The sequence below is a fragment of the Triticum aestivum genome, chromosome 5B (genome assembly GCF_018294505.1).
Source record: "Triticum aestivum cultivar Chinese Spring chromosome 5B, IWGSC CS RefSeq v2.1, whole genome shotgun sequence".
NCBI classification, from domain to species: Eukaryota; Viridiplantae; Streptophyta; class Magnoliopsida; order Poales; family Poaceae; genus Triticum; species Triticum aestivum.
In genome coordinates, this window is record NC_057807.1 from 243,489,434 (window position 1) to 243,500,998 (window position 11,565).

General features: G+C 47.6%; 1 long non-coding RNA gene across 1 annotated transcript; it reads right to left on the reverse strand.

The window, feature by feature from the left end:
- Positions 1 to 1,906: 1,906 nt before the first annotated feature.
- LOC123111181 (uncharacterized) lies at positions 1,907 to 11,353 on the reverse strand. The gene is made up of 2 exons (XR_006454262.1): positions 2,720 to 11,353; positions 1,907 to 2,206 (listed from the first exon to the last, which is right to left on the reverse strand). It is a non-coding gene; the product is annotated as an uncharacterized lncRNA (long non-coding RNA).
- Between the last annotated feature and the right edge of the window lie 212 nt (positions 11,354 to 11,565).

Here is an 11,565-nt window from a genome sequence, read left to right on the forward strand (position 1 = left end):
CAGTATAAATGGTTTGTTGAATCTCGATCGTAGTAATACACATATTCATAATATTGAAGCCAAAAGATGCAAAGTTAGTAATGATACTGCAACTTATTTGTGGCACTGCCGTTTAGGTCATATTGGTGTAAAGCGCATGAAGAAACTCCATCCTGATGGACTTTTGGAACCACTTGATTACGAATCACTTGATGCTTGCGAACCATGCCTCATGGGCAAGATGACTAAGATTCCGTTCTCTGGAACAATGGAGCGAGTAACTGACTTATCTATTATATATAAAAAGTACTTCACAGGTTAACCAGAAAAAAGAAATTAGTCTAGAAATTACCACAAAAATTAGAAACATCTAACCGTTAATTTAACAGAGAAAATTATATAGCCATTAGATTAGATTTAACTCAAAATTTACCCACCACTGCCATTATAATGGACCAGACCGTCCTTTCTTCACGTAACTTTTTTCCTCTAAAAACTCCACCACGCAAGACCGTCCTTTCCTCCCGTAACTTTTTGCCTCTAAAAAATTCACCACGCATTAATCTAGGCTTCCAGCCTTCCTACGATTTAGGGATGCAAAAAAAGAAAAGCCAGCCTTCCTACGCTTTAGGGATGCAAAGCAAGTAACTTTTTGCCTCTAAAAAATCCACCACGCATCAATCTAAGTTTCCAGCCTTCCTACGATTTAGGGATGCAAAGAAAGAAAAGCCAGCCTTCCTAAGATTTTGGGATGCACAGAAAGAAAAGACCCAAGCCGAAGGCACATGTCGCCTCCGCCGAGTTCGAGGTGGCCGGCTCACACAACGCAGCGTGACCAGGTAGGTAGGTTGATTACTTCTCTTGAACATCGAGTGAAGTCTAATTTAAACCTTAAGATTGTAGAGGTAGTTGTAAACGAACCCTCACGTCTAAATCCCTGAAGTTTGTACCCTATACTCTTTGATCCCGGTCGTTTTTAACCTTGATGCCTTTTTGGGAGGGGATTGGATGACGTGACACGGAGACGCTGGGATTGTTGACTGAACTTGGATTTCAGAACACACGTGCATGCATGGTTTATATTTGCATGGATCGATAGATGGTTAGATGGACGTGAGCAACGAGTTGGCTGCCGAAAAGCCGCGGAACAAGTTGCTCCCGTACGGCCAGTGCTAGTGGACGAGCGCACCCCACGCGTAGTCTCGTCGTATTGCTCCACGCCCGGCCGGCGTCCCATGCCAGCGATGCTCGGCCGAGTCGGAGCAAGAAGAGCAGCGGCACCTCCATGTAAGAGAGGAGGAAGAGCACGTGGACGAGCCATGCCACGCACAGGAGGCGTTGTTCAAGGCTTGTTCCGCTTAGACATGTTATAGCGGAGGCGGACAGCAGCGGAGGCGTACCACGCAGAAGCTGTGCTCGACGCCGGCAAAGGCGGAAGCTGTGCTTTGTACTACAACTAGAAGGTGTTCTTCTCTGCAGCGGCCCGAGGCGGCCCACCACGAGCATGCACGCAGCCTTGTCCTCGCTCTAATCGCGCACTAGCTTGTCCCGAGTTGCACTGCAGCGCTCCACGCTCCGTGCATTTCTCGTGGCGGTGGCGACCGGCTGTCCATGCCGATACACTATTGCGGCAGTCTAAGAGCCAGGTCTCCCTTCTGAATCCTACGCTGCCAAAAAATTTCACAGAAAACTTGATATTTACTTCTCCTGCTGACATGTGGGTCTCACCCTCATCCCTGCCAATTCTGTTTGGATACGTCCTCAAGGTTAAAATCGACCGGGATAAAATAGTACAGGGTATATATTTCAGGGATTTGGACGTAAGGGTTCGTTTCCAACAACCTCTACAACTTCAAGGTTTAAATCAGACTTCACTCCTTGAACATCCAAGCCATACATGCCCTTTGTTTTTTCCCCATATCCCATGAAGACACTAATCTCACGATCAATTTTACCATCCATGTCATGTTCTTTACACCAATCTTACAATCAATCTCACGGTCCCAAAAACAAAACTCGCAATAGGTTGGACTCATATCCATGACAAGCAACCTCCAGCTTTTTAACTTGCCGTCCTTTTGGCTGATGTAGCTATTATTGCAAATCAATATACACCGTCATAATGGATTTCCCTAAAAAAAAGTAACTCTCACAAGCGAGTGTCCAAATCTCCTTGATTGTGCCATCGGCTCCATCGAGCAAGCAGACCACCTCCGGCAAGTACCATCTACAGAGATCATATAGAACTGACATAAAGTTTATTCTTTTTCTCAAAAACAATACTTTTTGGGTATGAAAATACAACTTACATCTTCAATTCAAGGTATGGCAACACAATGAAATAGCTTTTTAATCATGTCCTAAATTCCTGTTGTGATTTTTTAGTCGTTATTGTAGATCAACTTCGCATCCTTGATTGCAATCTTATCATATTCTTAGAGTTCAACCTTTCTCAGCAGAACATAATCAGGAGTACAATCCAGGTCCTTAATTTAAGGTGTGACAATACAATCAAGTACTGCCTCTGTAATATAAGACATTTTCTAGACTTGCCATATAAAACATCTTATATCAATGAACAGAGGCAATAGCCTTTAAGTTCAGATCAGACCCTAAGTTCACCTTGCGATTTTTAATTATGGATGAACTTGCCATCCTCAATTGAAATCTTATTCTTCACTAAACATATGCTTTTTATGGACTTGCATGTAACTACACCACTGGGGTAAAAGGTACTCACAATATTTGTGTTTTCAAATGAAGATTGGAACTTAACATCCACTGGCCTTGGAAGTTGATCTCCTTTCTACAACGAAGACGAAATTTTGTAAGCAGAAAAAATATCAAAAGCATAAATCTTCATAACCTTGAGCAGTACTACGCAGCGATTTTACAATATCTCATCTTCTCCACTGTGCAGGAAGAACCAAAGGAAATAAAAGGTGGGCCACATAGCAAAAATGTTAGAAAACAGCCAAGGTGGTTAAAACTACCAAATATGCAATACAACAAGTTGATCCATTACTAACCATGAATCTTTAATATGTGGTATTATAAGAAAAAGATTTAGCTTGGATTTCTGATTCAAGTAGGCACACGTGGGTAGGTTTAAGCTTGGACCAGGAAAACTAGTATAAGGTACGTGCCATGCACGTGGTGTCAAATTGCTGCTACGTTTGCTTGTGAGTGTTTTGACATGTAAAAACTGCTCGTAACTTGAAAGGAATTTCCTTTTTAACAGCACCAGACCGCTGGGTGCAGGCATGTAGCGCGCTGTGACAAGTCTGGAAAGATCCAGGTTGGGAGCGTTTTGGCGCGCGTCCGTACAGGCGCGAATCCAACAAACATCAACCGTTGGATCATTCAAGTTCGGTGCTGATGAAGGGTGGCGATTCACCCTGTGTAGCAAATCAACGGCTACCAAATTGCCTCTACACTGCAGCGGATGGCTAGCCAAATTCAAAAATTGTTGTACTATAGTAGTAGAGATATTTCAAATAATTTCTTACTGATGTGAGTCCAGTCAATAAACAATGACAAGTTAGGAGAGGAGAATGAAACTTCAAGACAAGAAAATGAGAAAACATTCGATCATAGATGGAGATGCGCCAGACTGCACAACTATGCCAAAAGAAGAATCTCTGAACCACGTGAGCGAAGAAAATTGTACAAACTTATTTCTTTATGTGTATTATCATCCACTATCTTTACTTCTTTGAATTCAACTGCTAAACTTCTCTTACATGATGCACGACTGTAGTAAGGTGTACTGGAAACAATACTACAGATTGCTTCTGCTTTGAGCAACAATTGTGTTATCTGTGTCTTCCATTCTTTCCAGGCTTACAAAAGTTTCTTCAATAACCCAGTGTATTTGATGTACAAATATCTGATCTTACAGAGTTTACCATCCACAAATGGTTATCAAGCCCGTCCGCCTATGCAGTTCCATATGATCTGCAACTAATTTAAAGTGGTGTATTAAATAAATAAAGACATGCTACATTTGGTCCTGACCGTAGCTATCAATTATTTCTTTGTCCAAACAACATGAGAACAAATTTCCATGTAGTATGGCTTAACCAAGACAGCGGCAAATCAGCATTGTCGAATTGCCACAGGGAACCATATCATGTACTAGCTAAAACACTCAGAATGGCAAAGGATAAACTTGAAAAGGTGTCTATCACAACGTGAGATTAAGACGACATGACATGCCATCTGCAACTGAAGTTGCAGCCTTGATTGTGAATGATACAACACAGAGTAGAAAAGGATGAGATATCATTGTTCAGTACACAGACATGAGACCAAAGAATATCAGAGAACCATTCAAAATTCATGGCTATGCAGTATATATTATTATTCCCCTACGGAGAAGATGGGTAGAGAAAAAATACACATTACACTTTAAAAGTGTTAGATGTGTATAGTCTTTCTTGCCTTTGTCATACACATGTATATGTATTGGCCCTTGGCCCTCCTGTGAATGTGAGTTGCCCATTCCTAACATGGTATCAGATGCTTAGGGTCCCCTCCCGCTCCTGCACGCTCGCAGCTCCGTGCCTCGCTCCACTGTCGCCGGCCTCCCTCTACCTCGTCGCTGGCACCGGCCATCTCCTACCTCGGCCCCGGTCTGCGCTGCCCCGAGCTCGGCCGCGGCCTGTCGTCGCTGTCCCGCGCCTCCCCGAGTGCACCCGCGGTCTGCCCTCGCCGCTTCGCGCCGCCCCGCACCTCCCCGTGCTCGGCCGCGGCCGGCAGCCACCTCTCCGCGCCTCCCCGCGCCCGGCAGCCTCCACCCCGCGCCTTCCCGCGCCCGGCAGCCTCCTCCCCGCGCCCAGCCGCCACCTCCCTACGCCCTCCTGCGCTCGGCCACAACCTCCTGCGCCCGGCCACCTCTGGCTGCCTGCTGCAGCCGGTGCTGCCCTGGTCCGGTCCTCCCACGCTCGCCCTTCCCCCCCGCTTCCTCCATCGGGGCTGGATCGGGCCAGCGCGAGCCTGATCCCGGTCTGGATCGGGGTCCCCTGTAGCGGTTGACCAAAAAAAAAACAGAGGAGCTCCTCATGTCTTCTTCGGGCTATGTCGCCGTTCCTCGGTGCTCGGTGATCTTCGATGGCACCAACTATGCCGAGTTTGCGGGGTTCATGCGGATCCATATGCGCGGTCTCCTTCTGTGGGGTGTTCTCTCTGGTGAGGTCCCCTGTCCGCCTTGCCCTCTTGCTCCTGTGGCTCCTACCCCGCCAGCACCGCCGGTTCTTGCTGCTGATGCTTCTCAGGCCGATCGCGATGCCGCCAAGGCTCTCGATGATACTGCAGTTGATGCCTATGATCAGCAGATGTCAGCTTATTCGGATGCCCTTTCTGCCTATCGTAATGAACTGTCTGCTTACACTCAATGGTGCAACGATGATGCTTGTGCTGCTGCTGTTCTTACTGCGAGTGTCCTTCCTCAGTTCGCCTCGGAGTTCATGGGACTTGGCACAGTTGCAGCGATGTGGTCTTATCTCTGTCAGCGCTATCAGCCCTCTGGTGATGCTCTCTACCTATCTGTGGTGCGTCAGGAGCATGCACTCCAGCAAGGTGATTCCTCTATTGATGAGTTCTATTCACAGTGCTCTGCCATCTGGCGTCAGCTTCTCTTCGGACCGTCGTTTGTGGAACTTACCGTTGTTGTCAGACTACACGGTCCGATTTGGAGTTTCAGCGGGTTCACGAGTTCTTATCTCGTCTTCGCTCTGAGTTCGAGCCTCGCCGTGCTCACCTGCTTGCTCGTGGTCGTGTTCCTATCTCGGAGATACTTGCTGAGCTCCGTGCTGAAGAGACTCGACTTTGCTCTGCTGGGTTACTTGTGGTTCCATCAGTGTTGGCTGCCCGAGCTCCTATGCCACCTGCTCGCCTCACAGCTCCACCGCTCCTGCCTACTCCTTCAGGGGGGTGGGTCGTTCCTCTGCCGAGAGGGGCCGGTCGCGCCGTGACACCTTCTGTGGCTACTGCTCACGGCCAGGTCACCCAGAGTCTGATTGCCGTGAGAAGAAGCGAGACCAGAGGCGCTCCTCTTCCAGTGGGACTCCGGGATCCTCCTCGACCCCGTCACTCACTGACCAGGACATTATGAGGCTCAAGCGTCTCTTAGCTTCCTCAGGCTCTTCGTCGACCGGTTCTGCTGCTGCTGTGACTGCAGCCACTGCTCCACCACCGCAGGCATCTACACAGTCAGGTACATCTTCGTGGGTTCTGGATTCTGGAGCCTCTTTTCATATGTCTTCTGATTCTTCCGTGCTGTCTTCTCTCCGACCGCTTGATTCGCCTGTTAATGTTCTTACCGCTGATGGCACATCTCTTCCTGTTGCTAGCCGTGGTCTTCTTTCTACTCCATCTTTTTCTGTTCCTAGTGTTTCACATGTTCCTCGCCTCACCATGAACCTTTTTTCCGCTGCCCAACTTACTGATTCTGGTTGTCGTTTCATTCTTGATACCGACTCTTGCTTCATTCAGGATCGTCGCACCAAGGCTTTGGTTGGTGCTGGCCCCCGACGCCGTGAGTCCGAGGGCCTTTGGGAGGTTGACTGGCTTTGTGTTCCTTCCGCTGCCACCACTTCAGCCAGCTCCCATGCTCTTGCTGCCTCTTCGTCTGCGTCCTTCCAGCAGTGGCATCATCGTCTTGGTCACATATGTGGCTCTCGCTTGTCTTCTTTAGTCCGTCAGGGCCTCTTAGGGTCAGTATCTGGCGATGTTTCTTTACATTGTAATGGCTGTAGACTTGGCAAACAGACCCAGTTACCTTATCCTACCAGTGAGTCGGTATCTCAGCATCCTTTTGACTTAGTTCATTCTGATGTATGGGGTCCTTCTCCCTTTGATTCTAAAGGTGGTCACCGCTACTATATCTTGTTTATTGATGATTTCTCTCGCTACACTTGGCTCTACTTCATGAAATCTCGTAGCGAGGTTCTCTCTATATACAAACATTTTGCTGCCATGGTTCACACCCAGTTTTCCACGCCCATTCGCACTTTTCGTGCTGACTCCGCTGGTGAGTTTATCTCCCAGTTGCTGCGTGGTTTTCTTGCAGAACAGGGTACCCTTGCCTAGTTCTCATGTCCGGGTGCACATGCTCAGAATGGCGTTGCCGAACGTAAGCTCGTCATCTACTTGAGACGGCTCGCGCTCTGATGATTGCCGCTTCTCTTCCACCCCACTTTTGGGCTAAGGCTGTTTCTGCATCCACCTATCTCATCAACATACAGCCATCGACTGTCCTACAGGGTGGTATTCCTATGGAGTGTCTCACTGGTCGCTCTCCTGACTACTCCGCTCTTCGTATGTTTGGATGTGTGTGCTATGTCCTTCTTGCCCCGCGAGAACGCACCAAACTGACTGCTCAGTCGGTTGAGTGTGTTTTTCTTGGCTACAGTGATGAGCACAAGGGCTATCGCTGCTGGGATCCTGTTGGCCGTCGTTTGCGCATCTCGCGTGATGTGACCTTTGACGAGTCTCGCTCTTACTACCCACGTCCTTCTACCTCGAGCTTCTCTGTGGATGATCTTTCCTTTCTTCTTCTCCCTGATACACCCTGCTATGTGCCTCCTCATGTCTTTCCTCCTCCGCCTGCACCTCTCCTTCCTTCTCCTTCACCACCGACACCATCTTCCCCATCCTCCTCCAACTCTCCACCATCATCTCCAGTCCGTCCCCCTCTCTCACCATTTCCTCTTCACTATACTCGTCGCCCTCGTTCTGAGGATGTTTCCCCTGATGCGCCCTCCACCTCTGGTGCACCTCCTTTCACACCTCCCCCGGTTCATAACCTCCGTGCTCGGCCTCGCCCCCCGCCTGATCGCTACTCTCCCGATCGGTACGGTCTCTCTGTTATTGCTGAGCCCACTTCCTATCGGACTGCCATGACTCAGCCTGAATGGCAGCTTGCGATGGCCGAAGAGCTTGCTGCCCTTGAGCGCTCTGGCACATGGGATCTGGTTTCCCTTCCTTCCGGTGTCCATCCCATCACCTGCAAGTGGGTCTACAAGATTAAGACTCGCTCTGATGGTTCTCTTGAGCGCTACAAAGCGCGCCTTGTGGCCCGTGGTTTTCAGCAGGAGCAGGGACGCGATTATGATGAGACATTCGCTCCTGTGGCCCACATGACCACTGTTCGCACTCTTCTTGCTGTTGCTTCTGTTCGTCATTGGTCTATCTCTCAACTTGATGTTCAGAACGCTTTCCTTAATGGCGAGTTGCGTGAGGAGGTTTATATGCAGCCACCACCGGGGTACTATGCTCCTGATGGTATGGTCTGTCGACTTCGCCGCTCCCTCTATGGCCTTAAACAGGCCCCTCGTGCCTGGTCTGAGCGCTTCGCCTCTGGTGGTGACTGCCGCTGGTTTCTTGCCCAGTGATCATGATCCCGCATTGTTTGTTCACACGTCTCCTCGTGGTCGGACTCTGCTTCTTCTCTATGTTGATGACATGATCATCACTGGTGATGACTCTGACTACATAGCCTTTGTTAAGGCTCGCCTTCGCGGCCAGCTCCTCATGACTGATCTTGGTCCACTTCGCTATTTTCTTGGGATTGAGATCTCCTCGACCTCTGATGGCTTCTACATCTCCCAAGAAAAATATATTCAGGATCTTCTTACTCGTGCTGCTCTCGGTGATGAGCGCACAGTTGTGACTCCTATGGAGCTCAACGTTCAGCTTCGTGCCTCTGATGGTGACCCTCTTCCTAACCCCACTCGCTATCGTCACCTTGTTGGCAGTCTTGTATATCTTGCTGTTACGCGTCCTGATATCTCCTATCCTGTTCATATCCTGAGTCAGTTCGTTGCAGCACCCACCTCTGTCCACTATAGTCATCTCCTCCGTGTTCTACGATATCTCCGTGGCACGCTCTCTCAGCGCCTTTTCTTTCCCTGCTCCAGCTCTCTTGAGCTCCAGGCCTACTCTGATGCTACCTGGGCTAGTGATCCCTCTGATCGACGCTCGCTGTCTACTTATTGTGTCTTTCTTGGTGGCTCTCTTATTGCCTGGAAGACAAAGAAACAGACTGCAGTTTCTCGCTCGAGTACAGAGGCTGAGTTGCGAGCCATGGCTATGCTGACAGCTGAGGTGATCTGGTTACGGTGGTTACTTGAGGACTTTGGTGTATCTGCTACTACCTCGACTCCCTTATTGTCAGACAGTACTGGTGCTATCAGTATTGCGCGTGACCCGGTGAAGCATGAGCTCACCAAGCACATCGGTGTGGATCCCCATTTTGTACGTGCTGCTGTGCAAGATCAGACTCTCGCTCTTCACTATGTGCCATCTCTTCATGAAGGCACAGACTCGAGCGCAGCATAGTTTTCTTCTTTCCAAACACAGTGTTGTTGATCCACCATGAGTTTGAGGGGGGGTGTTAGATGTGTATAGTCTTTCTTGCCTTTGTCATACACATGTATATGTACTAGCCCTTGGCCCTCCTGTGAATGTGAGTTGCCCATTCCTAACAAAAAGAAGGTGCAAAGTGGAAGAGAAAGGATATAACAATGTTGGAATACTATGAGAATCATATACAACAACATACTAACCTGTCGAAACACTTGCTGGTGTGTGAAAAGCCTAAATTGCAGTTCATTGCCCTTGCATATATTTTGCTTTACAAATAGACTGGATCGAAAGACATCAAGGTAACCTAAGAACGAATTGTATGCTGACTTGCAAGGCGCAATAGAAATACAACGGTTGACCAGGTATGAAGGAGAATACAACTGCCATGTGCCATCCAGCTTGACAGATAGCCCAAGATACAAAGCACAAAACTACCAAGATGCTATGTAAATATGTCAGTCGCTTGGATACACAGACCTATTTGTGACATTCACATGCAACACAACTTGGCCGGAGATTCAATCTATCTATGCTACAGGAAGTAGGCCAAGCAGCAGCAGGAAGATCTTATATTGTTGGTTTTCCTCTTTTTTTTGCGAGGAGAAAGGTCTGATATTGTTGACCGAGTGTTCCACATAAAGCTCAAGGAGTTCATGAGAAACATAAGAGAAAGGGAATACTTAGAAAAAACACTCGCAAGTAATATCCTATTGACTTGATCACACCTGTTATTTTCTTTTATATAGCAAATGAACTAACAACAAGGATGATGTGGTCAAGAACATAGTCTACACAAAAATATTCTGAAGGTAGGAACTAAACACACACTTACAAATGCTACTAGCCTTTTTAGATAACCATAAGTACATGGAGCAAAACTGACTTTTCTATGCTAATAACATGATATGGCAGGACAGATATAATCTACTACTCCCAGAAGTATTTGAAACATGCATCAACATTCAATGGAAATAACTCAATATTATAATTTGTCGACACTATATATTATCAGATATTTTAAGCTTATCATATCGTGCAATACAATAGTGACAGTATCCACAGATAGTTACAGTTAATATGCAAAATGTAACAGCACCTATTTTCATATCACTTATTAAAATTAATTCAATCTTTGGGAAATCTTAAAGCTATAGCTAATCACAAATAAACTAATTACTTATTAAATTTGTTGAATCTGAACGAGGGCAGAGGGGCCTCTGCCGACGCAAGTCCCAAGTACAGAAAAAGGTGGAGGGGGCATAAATAAATTTACATCTTTTCACTACCAAGCTGTACCTTAATGCACATTATATTGGTTTAGCCATACACATGCAGAGACAGGATAAGAAACAAGAAAAAGATATATGAGAAAGATAGGAAAAGGGAGAAGCGGGGACCTCTACGTGGAAGAACGAGTCGCTGAATTCAGGCCGCCACTGTCGAGGATGAAGACGACCTACCGGGCTGCCTTGCTCGGGGACAACCACGATGCGAGGGAAAACAACGCCGCCAGCATCCTCACAATCTATGTGGATCCAAGCTGGCTCCGGGAGACGAGATCCACGCCCACATCCCCTCCAAGGACGCTAACAAGGACGACACGGTCAAGATCGGCAAGCTCGCATCCTCCATGGCGCAGCTTCTCATCGAGCCCTACTACCCCTCCGTCGCTGTTGCCGGACTGAGAGATCGAGGAGGCGTACAGTGAGCCAAACTAGGCTCACCCCGTGGCCGCACCAGTGAGCCGAGCTGCAGCGGTGCGTGCAGCTGAGGACGAGCAAGGTCACGGCAAGGAATCAAGAGGGGAATTGAGGTGTTGTTGGGAATCTTGAGCTCGAGTGGAAGCAATTTTGGATTTTTGGTGGAGCGAGGGGACGGAAGAACATGAAAAGGGAGTGCAGCGAGAGCTACGTTTTTGTTTCAGAATATTCAAGAGCTACGTGTGAGTGAGCTTCAAAAAAAAAGAGATACGTGTGAGTGTGTGAAGGTGCGAGTGGTGATCCTGTTCGGCTTCCACCAGAAAAATGTGTGCAGTCTGTACATGTCCGTGATCCTGTTCGGCTTCCACCAGAAGAAAAAAAAACATTGGTTTAAAGACAACTCAAAAAATTCCTACTAATCAGATTCTGTATAGGTGGAGTTCACATACGTGTACTCAGCCTAAATTATATACTCCTATAATGCTTTATGCTGTAAAATATTCTGAATATTACATGA